At 44.0% G+C, this 13,139-nt stretch overlaps 1 long non-coding RNA gene across 1 annotated transcript in view; it reads right to left on the bottom strand.

The window, feature by feature from the left end:
• The window catches only part of LOC144772084 (uncharacterized), a 154,002-nt gene that overhangs the window by 35,662 nt on the left and 105,201 nt on the right, over positions 1–13,139 (bottom strand). The window contains exons 7-8 of the long non-coding RNA XR_013599638.1: positions 3,733–3,762; positions 934–963 (exon numbers count right to left, since the gene is read on the bottom strand). This is a non-coding gene — a long non-coding RNA (uncharacterized LOC144772084). The remainder of the gene's footprint in view (positions 1–933; positions 964–3,732; positions 3,763–13,139) is intronic.

A 13,139-nucleotide genomic window follows, 5' to 3' on the forward strand; every position in this document is an offset into this window, starting at 1 on the left:
CCTACTTTACAATTATCTGGTCAAGTCCCGTGTACGCACATCCTTTACCTTGTGCAGACGTTTTTTATAGAGAGCCTTTTTTCACAAACAGACATCTGCGTCTTGGCTCAACCATTGAGCTGATGTGCGGCTGTCTGTTTGTGAACATTCTAGCATTTTCCTGGCTGGATGTAAACTTGCAATGTTGAATATATATATATATATATATATATATATATATATATATATAATCGACATTGTAAGTTTCCATCCAGCAAGGAAAATGCATACTTCTATCTGTGACCAGGGAGACCAGATCACCAAAATGTGTCAGGTGTTGTCCGTGCCACCTGCACACACTTTCCATGGGTCTATCAGCTCTATATATCTGGTAAGCAGCTTGCGGTGCAAGTTTTACTTATCAGATTGAAACTTAACTTGCAAAGTTGATTTAAATCTCACATCGACTGTGCACCGCAGCCAAATGAGCATGGGACCTCGTAAGACTTTGGGGCTATATAGTTACACACCCACACATGCACATATACACACATCTCTCTCAATATATATATGATATATATATATATATATATATATATATATATATATATATATATATATATATATGTATTTAGGTAAGCACTTACACATACTCACACACACAAACACATATATATATATATATATATATATATATATATATATATATATATATATATATTCACCCACAAATATATGCACTCACATGTTTACAAATACACACTCATACATATCTGTGTATATACATTCACAAACACATTTACATATCTAACAAAAACAAAACCATCATGGGCTACTACATTCATTTTACATTTAGCATTCCCATAATCCTTTCATCAAGCCCTTTTTGAGCAAATATTGTACAAAAGATATACAGTCTTTCATAATCCCTTAAAGATTGTAAATATGTCCTACCTCAGCTACTTTTTGATAGGATCCTGGAGTCTAGAAAAGCAATTCAGGAGACAAAAACAAATTAAAAATATATATTGGACCCACATATAAAAATACTTCTCCAAAATCTGATTCTCTGCTCAGAAAAGACAACCAAACACATTTTGTTATGAATTATACATACATCTCTTCACCAATGCTTGAACTCCTTGCTATACATTAATATGATAATAGATGACAAAAGAACATTGTGCTCCAATGCGCAAAAACATCTTTGTGTTCCCAGGGTCCACAAGGCAAGAAGAGGAGGTTGCTCCTTTTCTTTTCTGACCACTAAATTCTGGAACCCATTGCCTATGCCCCTACGTTTTGCTCCTTCCGAATCATTTCTTCACAAACTGCTGAAGACTTCTCTTTTTGATGCATACATTTTCTGTTTAGGTTTAACTAGTCTTCTTCTCTTATACAATTGGGCGGCTAGCGCTGGACACTTCTTTGGTAGCAGCTACATGCTTTATAAATTTTATCATGGTGTATTGTATTGTATAATATACCTGGACTCTGATCTACTCAGCTCCTTTTCCCTTTCACTCTGTATCAATCTCACTGGGGAAGAATATATTTATTTACTTATTTTCTCATCCCCCATGGACATTTTTTTTGGGGGGGAATTATATGACAACCTGGTATATGGAATCTTTTCTTCTTATAGCTCTTTGATACTGCAATATTCTCTTGTACACCGATAATGTTGTACTCCCTATATATACTTTGGAGCAAGACCATTGCAGCATATAAGTAACATAGGCTTAGATGTACTTACTCTGTCTCCATGGTGGAGAGACCAACAATCTAATTCATAAATGACCACCAAGCTGGCAATCGTTTATAAAGGTATTGAAAGGAACCACCGTCGCAGTGGTTCCTGCCGAAGCAGTTTAATGTTTGCTACAGGGCTGCATCGAAAGGTTGCAGCCTTGTAGCACACAGTATTCTTTTCTAAACGAAAATCGCAAAACAGGACTTTCAATTTGAAAAGAAGAAATATAATTCTTTCCTCGCCATGTGAGTCTTCCCCCACGGCAGGGGGAGCACAATACTTTTATTGTTCTTCACTACCAGAATTTACTGCAAAAAATTACTGCATGTCTGCCTAAATAAGTCAGGAAGACATGAAGCTATTTCTCTGATGGCCCTGGGAGGTAAGGGCTGTCAGAGAAGTTTGGCCACAGTGGAGACAGTACTCTCCACTGTGGCCAAGCTGAACAGCTGCTGTTATTTAAATGGGGCAGGCGGTCCTTCATATTGGTGGTGCATATAACTTGTCATCATTGGGATGGATTGCATATACAGTCATTTTATAAATTTGGCCCTTAGTCTCTCCAATATTCAATGCTCCTTTTCACATTGATGTTTTTCCTAAACGGTGACTAAAAGTCATTATGTTTTCATATTGACAGCATGCCTTACATTTATTGCATTTGGTAAAACCTGCTTTTGGTTTTCCTTTGTGATGTCACTCGATAGAAGTTGATCCTCAAGCAATCCTATCTATATGTAATAAGTGGTGTCCTGGTCATGAGTGTCTCAGCAGGGGTGTATTTCACTAAGTGCCATTGCTATGTTTGACTTGTACTTAAGTTTTTCCTGAGAACCGACTCCCTCCAAATACCAAACCCCATTTGGTGGCAGAGCTACTATTCACAACCTCCCTCTATAGATACACAAACCCCATTATGTGTCAAAACAACTACTACACACACCTTGCACCTTGCAAAGAAAGCAGACTCCATCCAGACATCCAAGCCCCATTAAGTGGTCATGCCCATACTATGCATACCCTTTGTCTCCCGATACCCAATCCCATTGAATTGCCAAGCACCAGCCATCTCAGATTTTTATCTTGTACAGAAGTCTTCACCGATCTCTCACTACTCCAATACAGTAGTGTTCCATCCCTACTTTATAATTATCTGGTCAAGTCCCTTGTATGCACAATCTTTACTTTGTGCAGACGTTTTTTATAGAGAGCCTTTTTTCACAAACAGACATCTGCGTCGTGGCCCAACCATTGAGCTGAGATGCGGCTGTCTGTTTGTGAAAGTTCTAGAGTTTTCCTTGGTGGATGGAAACTTGCAATGTTGATTAATTATCAATCAACATTGCAAGTTTCCATTTAGCAAGGAAAAATGCGTACTTCTATCTGTGACCAGGGTGTCCATATCCCCAAAATGTGCCAAGTGTTGTACGTGCCACCTGCACAAATTTACCATTTGTCTATCAGCTGTATAAATCTGAAGTTAGCAACTTGGGGTGCACGTTTTACTTATCAGATTGAAACTTGCAATATTGATTTAAATCTCACACCGACAGTGCACTGCTGCCAATTGAGCATGGGACCTCGTAAGCCTTTGGGCCTATATAGTTACACACACACACACACACACACACACACACACGTACACGCACACACGTCTTTCTCAATATATATATATATATATATATGTACTTAGATAAGCACACACACATACACACACACACACATATATATATATATATATATATATATATATATATACACACACACACATACATATACACTCATATATTTACACATACATATGCACACATACATAACTATATATATATACGCACAAAGACACATTTACATTTCTAACAAAAACAAAACCATTTTGGGTGCCTTCGGTCATTTTACATTTTTAATTCCCATAATCCTTTCATCACACCCTTTTTAAGCAAACAATGAACAAAAGCTATAAAGTCTTTTATAATCCTTTAAAGATTGTAAAGATGTCCCACCTTCGGTGCTTTTCCAAAAGAGCCTTGAGACTAGAAAAGCAATTCAGGAGAGAAACACAAATTTAAAATATATTTCAAACCACATATAAAAATAGTTCTCCAAAATATGATTCTCTCCTCAGAAAAGACAACCAAACACATTTTTGTTATGCAAGATACATACATTTCTTCACCAAAGTTTACACTCCTAGGTACACATTAATATGATAATAGATGATAAAAGATCATTGTGCTCCAATGCACAAAACATCTTTGCGTTCCCAGGCTCCACAAGGCAAGAAGAGGAGGTTGCTCCTTTTTTCCACCAAACTCCGGTACCCATTGCCTATTACACTACGTTTTGCTCCTTCCAAATCGTTTCTAAATTGTATTATAGCGTATGTGGGTTTCCCTAATCACGCATTCGCAAATCAGCGCCCTCTGTCGCACATGCAATGAGTTTTATAAATGTTATTTGTGTAGTGAATTTGTATATTGATTGTTAGGATTGTACGTATAGTCTCACTTAATAATACACTTGGCACTTATGTATGTTATTTATGTCCTCTTTTCCAGCCCTGATGAAGTTCATTTCCTGACCGAAACGAGTTGGCTGATGTTCTGTTTTTGTACATTTTGGATAACTTTAAATAAAGGATGATACCAACGAAGGAACTGATTTTGCTTCATCATTGAACGTTAGCATATTCTGGTTGTCAGGATTTCAGTCCCTGTTTCAGCGTGTGATGGCATGGAACTACAAATCCCATGATGCCGGTGTGCTGACAGGAAGTCATAAAACTTGCCAGGGCGCGCGCGAGGTTGCGCGTAATTCTTCCTGTTGTTTTCCTCGTCGGGTTGGCGAGGTTTGTCCTGGTGACTGGGGAGAGAGAGCTCGGAGCTGACGAGGCGGAGTCCTGAGCGTCGTTGGATTACCGTGAGTAACGGTGTGGTGCTTGTTTGGAGTGCTCCGCCTCTCCCCTGATTCTTTCTTACTGTTGGCGTGCCCAAGCCGCTAGCGGTTCCGTTCTTTCTGGACACAGCGGGTTACTGCCAGCATTCCGCCGCGTAACGCCGTATGTGTGAGAAACTATACCGATTCTGGAATTGACATTTCAGCGGGTTACTGCGTGCCGAGGAGGCAGCGTAACGCCGTCTGATTTTATCTATTTGGGGAATATTGTTTTGAGGACATTACAGCGGGTTACTGCGTGCGGCTGCAGCGTAACACCGTCTGTATTTTTGGACCTTGTTCTACTTGAAAGTTGAGGTGGAGCCGTGCGGTGGTCGCAACTGCAGGTTACCGTCACTAAAGGAAATTCCTTTTGGATTTGAACTTCTTCAGTTTAGCTGTGAGAGTAACAGCGCCTTTTTGTTTCTTTTGATATTGAACGATCCATCATCATAGGCAGGGGGGAGATCTACTGTTGGGAAGCATTCAGGCAGGGTGTCTTCCAACCTTGTCTTGCTGCCTTCCCATTCCACTGTTCCTGTTGATTCATATGTCCTGTAAGGCTCAGAGGATATACAAGCAGGGTAGGGGTTTTGATATAAGCATTGGTATTTGAGCGTATGCGAATGATTGACATTGTATTGATACTGTACTCTGCTTTCCTCATCAGATGGTGTACAGGGGGTCTATGATGTTTTATTAGAGATTTATGCAGAGGATGCTCAGGTATTATTGACATATGTGTTCTAGCAAGAATTGATGAGAGTAGTTGGTGTACAAGTATATAATGGTTATGTTTATGTCTTTTCAGAGCCTTGGTCCCTGCTGACCCCTCCCCTACCTGGTGTCCCTCACTTGATAACTCGAAGACCCTGCGGGGGAACCCCATGTCAGGGTACTTGGTGATGTCAGGAGATGGTCCTTTATTTTACTGCAGCTGAATCCTGCGAAGCCAAACCTGACAGAATTACGCGCCCAAGTTTATTGCTTCGCCCGATTCGGTTGTAGTGGAATAATGGCCACTATGGATGATGTGATGCAGGCTCTTCTGTTAGTACAGCAGGAATTAGCTTCGTCTAAAGCAGAGGCCACTGCCTTGAAAGAAAAAGTTGATAGAATGTCCAGGAATCCATTCGATGCAAGCACTGGGGCCTCTCAGATTCAGGTGACAGTCCCTCCTCCCATTCCTCTGGCCAGTCCGGAGAGGTACTCCGGGGATCCCTCGAAGGTGCAGGTGTTTTTAACGCAGATAATGCTACACTTTTCATGCAAGCCTGCTTCTTTCCCATATAACCACTCACGAGTAGCTTTCGCCATATCTTATTTGGTTGGGGATGCGGCTAACTGGGCGGTTCCCTTGGTGAGAAATAACGATCACATTTTATCAGATTGGGCTGCTTTCAAGGCTGAGTTCGAACGTGTATTTGACCGCAGAGCTACTACTTTTAGCGTTGACAGGGAACTGCTTGAGCTAAGACAAGGGAAAAAGGATCTGATCACCTATTTAACTACATTTAATAGGCTGATTGCAGAGACTGAGTGTCCAGAGGAGAAAAGGATGTCCTTGTTTTATCAGGGCCTACGAGACGAGCTCAAGGATGTCATAGCCCAGATAGACCCCCAACCTACCACTTGTGCTGCTATGATTAGTTTGACCCTAAGACTAGACGGCAGGATGGTCGATAGAGGTGGGGACAGACGGAGATGGGACAGGGGGGCTTACAGGTATGACAGGTCTTTTCGCAAGCCAAACCCCTCTCCGGAATCAGGAGCGGAACCTATGGAAATAGGAGCTATTAGACCTGCCCTGTCCAGAGAGGAAAGAAACACTAGACGCCTGCAAGGGCTGTGTATGTATTGTGGGAAGAGAGGGCATTTTGTAAGGGAGTGTCCCACCAAGCCCAAATCCTCTGACAGTTGGACCAGTGGCAAAAAAGTTGCTGTGTCTTACTTCGGTAGTCAATCACAGAGCAGCGACCCATTGGTGAGGGGGAGGTCAGATCAAGGGTTGCAGCTTCCTTCTTTGACGGCTTTGGCGCTGGTGGAAAGTGAGACACACATGAAAATACTCATGGATTTAACACACAAACACGAGACTCATCAGGTACAAGTGATGTTGGATTCAGGTGCCACCGGCAATTTTATCGATAGCGGTTTGGTATCCCGGTTTGGCATTCACAGGGTGAGATTGGGAAAGGCTGAGGAAGTGTTTACCGTTGATGGACAACCTCTGAAATCAGGGTTGATAGTGGAAAGAACGGAGACTGTGGTGTTGACGTATAAAATGACTATGGAAATGCACACCGAGAGTCTGACCCTGAATATAATAGAGGCCCCTCAGTACGAGGTCATATTGGGTATGCCATGGCTGTGTTACCATAATCCCATCATAGAATGGAAGACAAAAACCATCACATTCTCAGCTGAGGATTGCATAGACCATTTGTTTCCACTGCATCAGGTAGCGGTGACAGCTTTGTCTCAAGCTTACGTAGTGGCTACTGCAGAAGAGAAGGAGGTGTCTTTACCATTGGAGTATATACAGTACACTGATGTATTCAGTGAAAAGATGGCGGAGCTCCTGCCCCCCCATAGGGAGTATGATTGCCGTATCGATCTGATTGAAGGGGCCACTATTCCATCTTGCAGGGTGTATGCACTTTCCGAACCTGAAACTAAGCATTTAAGGGGGTATCTGGACCACTACCTTGAGATAGGTTTATACAGACTTCCAGGTCTCCTGCTGCGTCGCCTCTTTTCTTTATCTCAAAGGCGAATGGCGATTTGAGGGCCTGTGTAGATTATAGAATTCTCAACAAAAACACAGTAAGGAACAGATATCCGTTGCCCCTAATTCCTGTGCTATTAGATCAGGTTAAGGAGGCCCAGATCTACACACGACTAGATTTGAGGGGGGCGTACCATCTGGTAAGAATAAAAAGCGGGGACGAATGGAAGACAACCTTCAAAACTAGGTACTGGCTGTACGAATATAAGGTCATGCCTTTCGGCCTTTGTAATGCTCCTGCAGCATTTCAATTCTTTTTAAACGATGTGCTGAAACACTTCGTGGATTTGTTCGTTGTGGTCTACATAGACGACATTTTGATCTATTCAACTACTCCACGTGAACACGAAGGCCATGTTTGCAAGGTGTTAGCTCAGCTACGGGTGCATAAACTGTATTGCAAACTCAGAAAATGTGAGTTTGGAGTGAGGCAGGTTGAATTCCTGGGTGTGATGCTGTGTCCGGAGGGGTTGCAGATGGCCGAAAGAAAGGTGTTAGCCGTGCAAGAATGGCCAACTCCAAAGACTGTCAGGGAGGTGCAATGCTTTTTAGGCTTTGCAAACTATTACAGAAGGTTTATCCTGCAATTCTCCAAGGTGGCTGTACCCATTACTAGGTTGCTAAAGAAAGGGTGTGTGTTCCGGTGGACACAAGAGGTCGATGACGCATTCAACTACCTGAAGAAGGCGTTTACGGAAGCCCCGGTTTTGTCTCATCCTCGTACGGAGGACCCCTTCATAGTAGAGGCTGATTCATCAGACGAAGCAGTGGGTGCGATCTTGTCCCAAAGAGACCAGAGTACGGGACAGTTACCCCCCGTGGCGTACTTATCTAATAAGTTGAATTCAGCTGAAAAACATTATACCATAGCCGAAAAAGAACTATTGGCTATTAAAAAAGCTTTCGAGGAATGGCGACACTACTTGTGGGGGGCCAGACATCCCATCACAGTGTATACAGATCATAGGAATCTGCAATATATGAGAACAGCTAGACATATCTCCCAAAGACAGATGAGGTGGATGCAGTTTTTCGCTGAATATGATTTTGTGGTTACTTTCCGACCAGGGGCGGAAAATCATAAAGCGGATTCCTTGTCCAGGCTGAATACCGGAGAGGACTGTGCAATAGAAGCAGTGCCTGTTGCTATACTTGAACCATCCAAGGTGGTGGGTGCGGTAACAGCCGCAAGGTTTCTGGATCAGGTGAAGGAGAATCGCTCTGTGGGAGAGTGGAATACATGGGTGGCTCAAAATGGAGAGCGATCAATGCGACAAGGGTTGCCGTTTCATCTCTCTAAGTTGTACCTACCCACGTCCACACTACAAAAAGAGGCCTTCCGGTGTTGTCATGTGTCTCCTTTGGCCGGTCATCAGGGTATCAAGAAATCACAAGAGTTGCTGCAGAGACACTTCTGGTGGCCAGAGCACAATAAAGATGTGGCAAGGTGGGTGTCTGAATGTGAAGAATGTGCAAGGGCAAAAGGGGAGACGAGGGGCCAGAAAGGGAAATTGATGCCCATGCCCACGCCTATGAGTCCTTGGTCACACATAAGTTTGGACTTCATCACTGGGCTACCCCTAGAAAAGGGGTTCTCGGCGGTCTTGGTGGTGATAGACAGCCTTACTAAACTTGGTCACTTTATCCCTTGCACCAATCTTCCTACTGCCAGCCAAACTGCTCAAATTCTCATGTCTAATGTGATTAAACTGCATGGAGTACCTGAGACTATCGTGTCAGATAGGGGACCTCAATTTATAGCCAGGTTCTGGAAGATGTGGTGTAAGGCTTTGCACATAGATTCCTCCCTTTCAACCTCCTTCCATCCGCAAACGGACAGACAGACGGAGAGGTTGAACCAGACACTGAAGAAATATTTGAGATGTTATGCCAAGGATGCTCAGGAATCATGGGTAGACATGTTGTGGATGGCAGAACTGGCATATAACAATTCATGGCACAGTTCTATTGGTTTATCTCCCTTCCATGCCACCTATGGGTTTGACGCTAAGGTACTGCCTATCACCATCCCTGTAGAGGTGCACAATCAGCCGAGGGTACTGTCGGAAGCCAGGAGACTGCAAAACTTACAGAAAAAGGTGAGATTGCACTTGATTCATGCTAAGGAGGTGTATAAAAGATGGGAGGACAGACACAGGCGTGACGGACCTCAATACCAGGTGGGAGATAAAGTGTGGTTGTCAACCAAGAACATCAAGTTCAGGCTGCGCAGCATTTTTCATCCCAGGTTCATAGGCCCATATACAGTGGTGAAGCGTATCAATCCTGTGGCCTACAAGTTGCGTTTGCCGGGTTCATTGAGAATACACCCCGTCTTCCATTGTAGTTTGTTGAAGCCGGCTGTGAGAGCCAGACGTTGAGCTCCGCCTCCGGTGGTGTGTGATGGGGGTCTGGAATACGAGGTCAAGAGCATCAAGTATTCCAAGATACGCCGGGGGGTGTTGTGGTACTTGGTGTCCTGGAAGGGGTATACGGCTGAGGACGATTCCTGGGAAACATGTAGGGATGTGCACGCCCCCGCGGCTGTTCGTTCCTTCCATCTCCGGTTCCCTGCCAAACCGGGGCCAGGGAGGCGTTAGGGAGAGGGATGTACTGTCAGGATTTCAGTCCCTGTTTCAGCGTGTGACGGCATGGAACTACAAATCCCATGATGCCGGTGTGCTGACAGGAAGTCATAAAACTTGTCAGGGCGCGCGCGAGGTTGCGCGTAATTCTTCCTGTTGTTTTCCTCGTCGGGTTGGCGAGGTTTGTCCTGGTGACTGGGGAGAGAGAGCTCGGAGCTGACGAGGCGGAGTCCTGAGCGTCGTTGGATTACCGTGAGTAACGGTGTGGTGCTTGTTTGGAGTGCTCCGCCTCTCCCCTGATTCTTTCTTACTGTTGGCGTGCCCAAGCCGCTAGCGGTTCCGTTCTTTGTGGACACAGCGGGTTACTGCGAGCATTCCGTCGCGTAACGCTGTATGTGTGAGAAACTATACCGGTTCTGGAATTGACATTTCAGCGGGTTACTGCGTGCCGAGGAGGCAACGGCGTAACGCCGTCTGATTCTATCTATTTGGGGAATATTGTTTTGAGGACATTACAGCGGGTTACTGCGTGCGGCTGCAGCGTAACACCGTCTGTATTTTTGGACCTTGTTCTGCTTGAAAGTTGAGGCGGAGCCGGGCGGTGGTCGCAACTGCAGATTACCGTCACTAAAGGAAATTCCTTTTGGATTTGAACTTCTTCAGTTTAGCTGTAAGAGTAACAGCGCCTTTTTGTTTCTTTTGATATTGAACGATCCATCATCATAGGCAGGGGGGGAGATCTACTGTTGGGAAGCATTCAGTCAGGGTGTCTTCCAACCTTGTCTTGCTGCCTTCCCATTCCACTGTTCCTGTTGATTCATATGTCCTGTAAGGCTCAGAGGATATACAAGCAGGGTAGGGGTTTTGATATAAGCATTGGTATTTGAGCGTATGCGAATGATTGACATTGTATTGATACTGTACTCTGCTTTCCTCATCAGATGGTGTACAGGGGGTCTATGATGTTTTATTAGAGACTTATGCAGAGGATGCTCAGGTATTATTGACATATGTGTTCTAGCGAGAATTGATGAGAGTAGTTGGTGTACAAGTATATAATGGTTATGTTTATGTCTTTTCAGAGCCTTTGTCCCTGCTGACCCATCCCCTACCTGGTGTCCCTCGCTTGATAACTCGAAGACCCTGGGGGGGGAACCCATGTAAGGGTACTTGGTGATGTCAGGAGATGGTCCTTTATTCTACTGCAGCTGAATCCTGCGAAGCCAAACCTGACACTGGTAGTGCACCACACCATTTCTTTCCAAGTTGTGTTTCCGAGCAGCGGATTGCATCCTTCAACGGCAGATGCAGGAGTAGCTTGTGCACACCACACACTTAATAGTGTCTTAGAACATATTTTGGGTTAATTTACTGACGCTTGTGCGGAACTTGGAGTACGCCTTTGGATGTTGTGCTTTCATTGTTTGATTATAGTTGTTCATTAAGAGATATTTATTCAATGGAGCATAAGTCTTGTGAAATGAAATAAAATACCAGCATTTGTAAAGCGCACAGTAACCTCCTGAGAGGTGTCCCGGCGCTGGGGGCTGTTGGGATGATTAAGTGGGATAGCCCAGAGTCACATAGTGCTGGGTTAACCTGCCTCCAGAAGCGGGGATCGAACTGTGAACCCCATGGTCCAAATCAGGCACCCTGGCCGCTGCACCACACCTCTTTCTTTGTTTTTTTAAAGTTTTGCCAAGAAACATTACCAGGCCTGGGCAGAAAAACTCTGCGGAGTCCCGCAAGTGGCGGAGTTCAATGCAAACTGCCAGTTCTACCAGAGCGGCAACTTGCGCACTTACCGTTCACGAGTTTTCTGCACTCCGTAAGTTTTGTGGATTGCCGAGTGTAGAAAACTCCTCAAAGTCTGCGAGCGGAGTTCACCACCCAGGCCTAAACATTACATGCAGGATGCATCATACATTTTTTTATAATTTGTACTAATGAAAGTCTTTGTTACATTATGTATAGGTCATCAATTAGCCTTTTTCGGTATCATGTTGCAGTTATGTCATATCATGCAAATTAGAACATTAATTGCCTCGTGGTTTGTTATTTACAATAGTATTTTCCCTGTCTTTGGAATAGGTATAAGTAGCATGGGGTTTTATGATAGACACTCAAGTCCCTGCTACTAACAGCTTTCGCCTTGTGCAGAAATCTTTAAGGTGAGGTGACCACTCCTTCAATTCAGCCAATTGGCATTGGTCTCAAATATAGACATCTCAAGGCACTCAATATCATTAGGTGGTCATGCCCCTACTATACACAGACTTCATCCTGTATAGAAGTTTTTATGAAGAGCCTACTCATCAAGTCACCCCAATCCCACTTTGAACACATTTCTTATCATGGCTTTCATCTTCTGAGTAATCTTTACAGAGACCAGACACCCAAACCTCATTGGGTGGCAAAGCTTGATCTACCCATAGCCTTCAATGTGTTCAGAAGACTTTGTGGAGAGTCCAATCCTTAAAACACCCAAACCCATTACACAGCCAACCTGCTACTGTGTAGAGACTGTTACAAATGTCTTCCAGGAGAGCCCACACAATCAAGACAGCCAGACCACATTAGGTGCCCATGCCCTTACTATGCACACCATTCCCCTTGTGTATAACTCATCATTGAGAGCCCACTCACTGGAGACAACCAAGTCCCATTAGCATGCAAAACATACTTTTCCCTCCAGATATCCAAGCCCCATTAAGTGGTGAAACCCCCATTAAGCACTGGCTTCCTCTTGTACAGAAACCTTCATGGAGTACCCACTCCTACCAGACAACTAAACTCCATTATGTGATCAAGCCCCTGCCACTCAGAGCCTTTCCTTTATATAGAAGTCTTCATGGAAAGCCCCCTTTTTGGTGGCCAATTCCCTACTATGCAGATCCATCATCTCAAGGCACACTAGTTCCATTAGGTGGCCAAGTTTATATTTTGCACAACTTTAGCATTGCGCAACAGTCTTCAGGGAGAGCGCACTCTGTCCAGACAGCCAAGCCCCATTAGTCGGCCAAGCTCCTCCTACTTATACCCCATGCTCAATTAAGTGAGCAAACCCTTACTAAGCACAGCCTCTGACTTCTACTGATTTTTT

The sequence above is a fragment of the Lissotriton helveticus genome, chromosome 8 (assembly GCF_964261635.1).
Source record: "Lissotriton helveticus chromosome 8, aLisHel1.1, whole genome shotgun sequence".
In the NCBI taxonomy this organism is placed as follows: Eukaryota; Metazoa; Chordata; class Amphibia; order Caudata; family Salamandridae; genus Lissotriton; species Lissotriton helveticus.